Here is a 6,637-nt window from a genome sequence, read left to right as displayed (position 1 = left end):
CCAAGACATCTGATCCTATTGCGTTTTTTTTCAATATTAATGAATAAGTAAACACAAATAGGCTACTTGTTTTTAGGTGAAGAGCAGCTGTCAGGACAAAACCCAGGCAGCTGTTCCTGCTTTGAGACTTTACTATAAAATGCTTTTTTGTAACTTGAGTAATTTGAAAATTTACTTTCTTGGCTTAATGCTTGGCCAAAAGATTTTGAAAATATAACCAGGACTTCTTTCAGGAGAAAAAAAAAAAAAAAAAAAAAAAAAGAAAAAAAAAAAAAAGTGTTGATTGACTTAAACTGTAAATAAGGTTTTGCAAGGAGTACAATTTCAGAGTGAGATACCATCAACAAATCAGTTCTTTAGCTTCTGCTTGTACCAGTGGCTCATGTAAGTAGCAGCACGTTAATTTTTTGAAGGTGCAAATGCTCTGAAAACTGGTAGTTCTAAGCAAGGAGGCTAATAAAGAAATGTGATTTTCACCATTTTATGTTTTAGGCCAAATAACAGATGGCTACAAAAAATTACAGCAAAGTTTAATGATAATCAAAATCGACATTATGATATTCATGCTTCCAGAATGAAGTACTCAAGCTATGAGGCTCAGAGAGACTGGCTTACTCCTAGGAACAAGGCAGATCATTTATAGCCCAGCCTAAGAAATCCATTAGGGCTTAACAGAGAATAATAACCTTTCTGAAGCATTTTTAATTGACATTTCAAATTCCTTGAAAGGAAGTTAATTCTCTTAAATTCTTAAGATTTCTCAAATTCAATAGGAAAATGACCATTTTCTATAACTGGTTAAACACCTTTAATGCAGCTTCTCAAGCACTGCTAGTTTCTTTGCAGTGCTATTGCTTTCATACCTATTAAAGCCAGTAAGACTATTCTATGGGGATTTATATTAAGGCGATTTGAAGACACCATTAAGAAGATCAGCCCTCTCTGCCTGCCAGACTGTTTCCTGTCAATAAAGTTATCCCCCCTCACCCTGTCGTTTGGGGCAGTTCTGAAAACGGAGACCAAAAGAGATTTCTCCTCTGAACTGAGAGCCCCATCTTTCCCAAGAGCATGGGGAGCAGTTCCAGATTTTATAGTGGTGATTTCACAGTAATCTTTAGGGAAGAGGAAGTTGATAACTCCTTTGGAGAGTGTTGTGTAGGCTTGGTCTCAGGTGGGATCACTTAAGGGACAGAATTTGCTCTTTGAAATTTCTTACTGAACCTAAGACTTCTGACCAGGTACATCCATCTCCTTAATCCCATTTTCTACTGCGTGGCCCTCAACACAGACACAGCTGGCTGTGAGACAATGAAAAGCAAGGCTAGGTAGTTGGGAGAGCATCCATTGTGTCTAGGAAGCAATGCTTCAGTGTGACAGACTTTTAATCTTGACCTCCTTCTCAACAGGATCCAAGAAGGTAAATAGGAATGCCTGGGAATGGAAACACCTAGGGAAGCAAATTGGTTTTTGTCTGAAATGTCTGATGCCTGAAATCCTCTGCTGGGAGCAGCCAGCATGGGGGCAACAGGACCTGCCAGGAAGGGTTTTCTTACAGGTGTAAGGTACTCTGCTAAATAAAAACAAGAAACCTGAGGCAGTTTTTTCCCAGGTTAAAGCATCACCCATTCTTTCTTCAGAAAGGTTTGTCCTCAGCGACACTGCTTCTTAATCTACAGTACCAGTAGGCAGAATGAAAGGAAAATAGGCGCTTTGAGGAGGTGACAGAATTTCAGATTTCAGACTTTGACTGCAGAAAGCCAAAGCTATGGAAAAAATACGTCTCTGTGGGCAGTTTTCACTCAGCCAAAGCAGAGGATGGTGATACCTCTCCAGGTTCAGGTACAAATGACAAGTCTCATGAGGAGATAAAGCATTGCTGACCTTCTTGCCAAGCTGTCAAAGGCAGACGCCGTAATTGCAAGTCTTCTGGTGAGGAGGAAGAGCTGTGGGCAGACTTGGCTAACCAAGGAAAGGAGGCAGCAGGAGGAGCTGGTCCTTGCAGGAAATCTGCAGAATCTGCAGTCCGGATCACAAGCTTTGATGAAGCAGCCAAGAACCAAGTGGAAATCTACCGCCAAAATCTGGAGGGAGGAGCTGGAGGCAAAAATTTTTGCAAGGGTAGGAGGGAATGGAGTTGACTAATAAAGCCACCACATTACAGAGATAACTTCAGATAGCTTAATTGGATTGAATCAGTTAATAGGACTGCAACAAATCAACCAGATTTGACACTCAACATCCTCTGAAAAACAAGCCAAGGGCAGGTGGAGGAAAAGAGCGGGCAGGGAGAATGCAGCACAAAGGGAGGAGGCAGCCGGATACATCCCCCTTCCTCAGGGCAGAGGTAGTCCATTTGAAAATGAAAAGAAGATAAGAAAAGGTGAAAAGCTTTCCAGGAGGAAGTATTCACTCACAAAGCTACCTAGATAAGGGGAGGGCAGAAGCAGGATGGGCAAGCTTCAGGCAAAATCTGAGCAAAATTTGATCACGGGGATCCCCAAAAGCAAGTCGGGTCCCATAATGGATGTTCACAGTCAGAAGTGAACTCCACAGGGTGATGAAAGAGAAATAAACCCAAACCAGGATACACATGTGACCTTAGTGACGTCCCTCAGGTCTGACAGCCTGTTCATATTGCAATTTACGGCATGCAGAGAAGTCAAGGGACCCAGATGTTGCCTCCAGGGCAGCGGTGGCAGAGCCTGAGCCACAGAGCCTGTGTGCAGCGTGACCCCTGTGCTCCACAGGCACAGAGTGATCTGATAGACATCTCAGGGCCAGCGGGAAACTTCCTCTGTCTTCACTGCCCCCGTGACGCAGAGATCACCAAGGACACGAGGACCAGTGCTGTGTGGGTGTAGGAGAGACGGGATGCAAGAGGGTACTGCCCTGCAGGGACAGAGAGAGTATTTTGCAACATATTTCCACCTGCAGGAAAAATGTAAGAAGCCTCTCAGAAAGGAGAGGGCAGGTTTTGAATCAGGAGAGCTGAGGACTTCTATACTACATACCTTTTACCTGCCGAAGAAGTTTCTTTGGTTAAAGCTACAGCTGGAGTTTTCTGTCTCTTTCTCAGCCACTGGGTTTGCCTGGGAGGGTGATGGCTGATTAGGAGCTGTGGGAGAGGAAACACTCCAGCTTGAACTGAGCTCACCTGGGCACTGGGGGCTCAGGAAGCAGTGCCCTGAGGCACGGGAGGGTGGCTCCTTGAGCGGTGCATCCCCAGGACTGGCTGAGTAAGAGGAGCCTGCAGGGAGGACCAGGCTGTGAGGAGGTGCCCTGGGATGGCATTGTCCTCCGGCATGTTTAAGAGCAGCTAAACAAAGTGATTGCTGTTTACAGAGTAACAAACTGGCTCCTCAGAAACATTTCAAAAACTGGCCTTTCTAAAACCACCTAGCAGCGTGGTTTCTGAGATGCTATTTTCAGCATGCTGTCAAAACAAATCTCTATCCATAGCTGAACTGACTGACTCTTCTTGTCAGGATGACTACCCTTAGCAGTGGTTGAACCAGTCCTAACTCAAGATTTCAAAAGCAAGAGCAATATTTACTGGTTGATTTGCATTATCTGTAGGAGGAAAGTGGGAAAACTGGATAGCTTTGGAAGTGACCTCTTGTGCTTATCCTTCTTTGTCCTGCATATGTCAGGGCTCAGTACTCACACTCAGAGTAGATTGGGGAATCACAAACATCCAATTCACACCATGTAGAAAAAAAAAAAAAAAAAAAGAAAAGAAAAAAGAAAAGATTTGAACAGGGGCTAAAATCCCTCCTGCTTGGACCAACTGCTTCATGGTGAGCAAAACAGTTTCAGTTTGAGGTCCCAGGTAATTTCCTCTGTGCCATCTTGTATCAGCCACAGTCCCAGACAGACCCCAGGCTGCAGGTTTGGCCAGCGGGGTGTTCCCTCTACTTCTAGACCCTCAAGCTGTTCCAGAATAGAGAGACCTGACAATTCAGCCACACAAAAAAGGCAAGGAGGGACTCAGCTGCCACCCTCTGGAGCATGGGTGTCGGTGCCCATCCAACAGATGGGTGTGAGGTGGGAATGTCCAGATCCTTCCCACTTGTTCAAGTGTTCAGATGCTTCTCACTTACACACTTGGGCCAAACTTACCCTCTTATAAAACACATCCTGTGGTAAATCAGAATAAGCAGCCATTCATAGAAGGTCTGCAAAACAGGAGGAGTTTTGTTTGTGCCATTCTTTGAGGCAGCAGCAGCCCTTTAAAGCCTCTTTTATAAGCTGTGGTAAATGAGCTCCCAGCATGCTCCTTACACTGAGTCAGCGTGTAGATACTGACTGGGGCACTGGAAACAACATCTTTTAGGGTGTTCTGGGTGGCCTGGAGACAGATACCAATAGCTAAACTCTGAAGTCCTTTTCAAATCACTGCCACCTATTTGTCTATCCCTAGACAGACTAGGATGTCAGGGTGTGAACCTGGTGCAGGCAGAGTGTGCCAGACTCAGCTTCTCGGGGCCTGAGTGAAAGAGGTCAGTGCCACAGGCCCCTTTCCTTCAAACCCTCCTCACAGGTGTCCCTGTCCATAGCAACAGACCCCTGAGCTCTGCTGGTAAACACTGTGTGGGTTTGCAATCTCTGTGCTGTGACGGTCCCCTCCATGCCCCAGACTCCCAGTGCTCCTTGCCTTAAGGCTGGGATGCTCCTGTGCTGGCTTCTACATCCATCCCACCTTCTGGGGCACAGCAGGACGCAGTGATGCCTGCACAGCTGTTTCCTTCCAAGCACTTTGGTGTGCCTTCATGCTGGCCAGCTTCTGCTCTGCAACAGCACCCCTCCCTGCTAGCTTCATATAGTCTACCATCATCACTGCTTCCTGCTCCACTGTTTTTAATGCTTTAAATGCACAGAGGAAGACTCAGACTCCCCCCAACAGGTAGTTATGGTCATGTTTCAGGCAAGTTATTCTCTAAACGACCCAGGACCATTTAGAAGCAGCAGTTATGATAGCAGCTATTCATTTTCCATTCACCAAGTCTGTAATGGGTGGTAGACCATCTGCCTGTGTGAAATTCACATACAGCCCTTGCAAAAGCACCAAGAGTAGCTGGCTGTAGAATCTTAACTACATTTCTCAGAGAAATTTAGGCTGAGTTGCTGGAGTGCAATCTGTTGCTATCAATGGGGGAAGCCCTGCTAAGGAATTAGTCTGATATGGTGGGGTGACAGCAGCTTTAGACTTGAAAACATCCAAAAACCTCTTGAAGAAGCATGACATTCCCTTCAGTGCTAGTTCTCTGCTGGCACTAAGGGCTTATAAAACTCACCTGTTCTATGTGTAGTCCTGGCATTTCCCTCTACTTAAATAGGAAATGAGAGTAACTAATTTCTTGGAAGTAGTCAATGACCTGTTGCTGGAAAACTTGTGTTTCCCTCAGATAGGATCAATAATGCCCCTAACACCAGTCACAGGAAATTAGAAAGAGTACTCAGCATTAACCAGCTGCACAGTACATGTAGCATAAAATGATTTTACAACAAAGGACCATCCAAAGAGTTCATCAAGAGACATCATTCCACACAGCTTTCTCAAAAGAGACACAGGGCCACACATGGTGTGTGAAGCAGAGAGGAGTCTTCTATCCTGGGAAAATAAACTGCAGCAGCTAAGAAGTCAATCTAGTCTCTTACCAGAAAGCTGGGGCTGGCACAGAGACCATCCCTTGTTCTCAGGTTGTGAGGTGTCTCTGACCAGCATGACCACATCTAGAGGGCTAAAGGCAACAGAGATTAGCTTTTGGAAGGCAGAAGGGAGCAGTACCTGGGTGTGCAGACTGCTTCTTGTGCAGAGCCAGCCAAGCATACTCCAGTTATTCTCTGTGCAGGAATAGGAGACTGCTCTGACTGGATAAAAACCACCTGATCTAGATTGTATCAGAAGAACCTTAGAAAGAATGTCATAAAAAACTTGTCAGTTTTCATGTCTCATATCATTCACCAACACAGGATGCCCAGGGTGTGACATAAAGTGAGAGTGATAGAAAGAATAAGTCAAACTGGTAACTAGTACCTGATAATTTCTTCCAGTCTGTGCAGCTTGTAGGTTAAAGAGCAGCTTACTCTGTATGGACCCATGTAAGTTGTACAAACTCTGGGTTCTAGAAAAGGCTGGATTCTGACGTAAACCAACATCTCGGAACAAAGTTTTTCACTAGACACAGAGACAGGATCTTCTCCCAAAACTGAAACAAGAGAGGAACCCTGGTTTTTGATTTGACCAAAGCATACAATGATGTTTTTGATCCTAGTCTGCTTGCAAGATGGCAAAGTGACTCAGTGGGATATTTGTGCCTGTGGATCTGATTCTTTGAGACAAATAACTTAAACTGAGATTATAGAATGAGATGAACTCCTTGGCAATGCAAAGAAAATATGTTTTAAAGCATCTGTTCTCATCTGGAACTTTTACAAACCCTTGATGAATTGTTTCCAAAGCCCTGCCAACCATACTGTAACAGTGGTGGCAGGACCTTTCAGTGAATGGGAAAGGTTTTGTTTCTGCATTAAAGCAGAATCTCTTCTCCAAATATCTCCATATTTCAAGAAACAGGTATTTAGGATGGCTCATGTTGTCTGCTTCACAAGGCTACAATATGCACTTGGCTTTATG

Source organism: Chamaea fasciata, unplaced genomic scaffold, assembly GCF_029207755.1.
Source record: "Chamaea fasciata isolate MVZ Bird 193981 ecotype frontalis unplaced genomic scaffold, bChaFas1.0.hap1 SCAF_5, whole genome shotgun sequence".
NCBI classification, from domain to species: Eukaryota; Metazoa; Chordata; class Aves; order Passeriformes; family Sylviidae; genus Chamaea; species Chamaea fasciata.
This window is presented reverse-complemented; position numbering follows the sequence as displayed.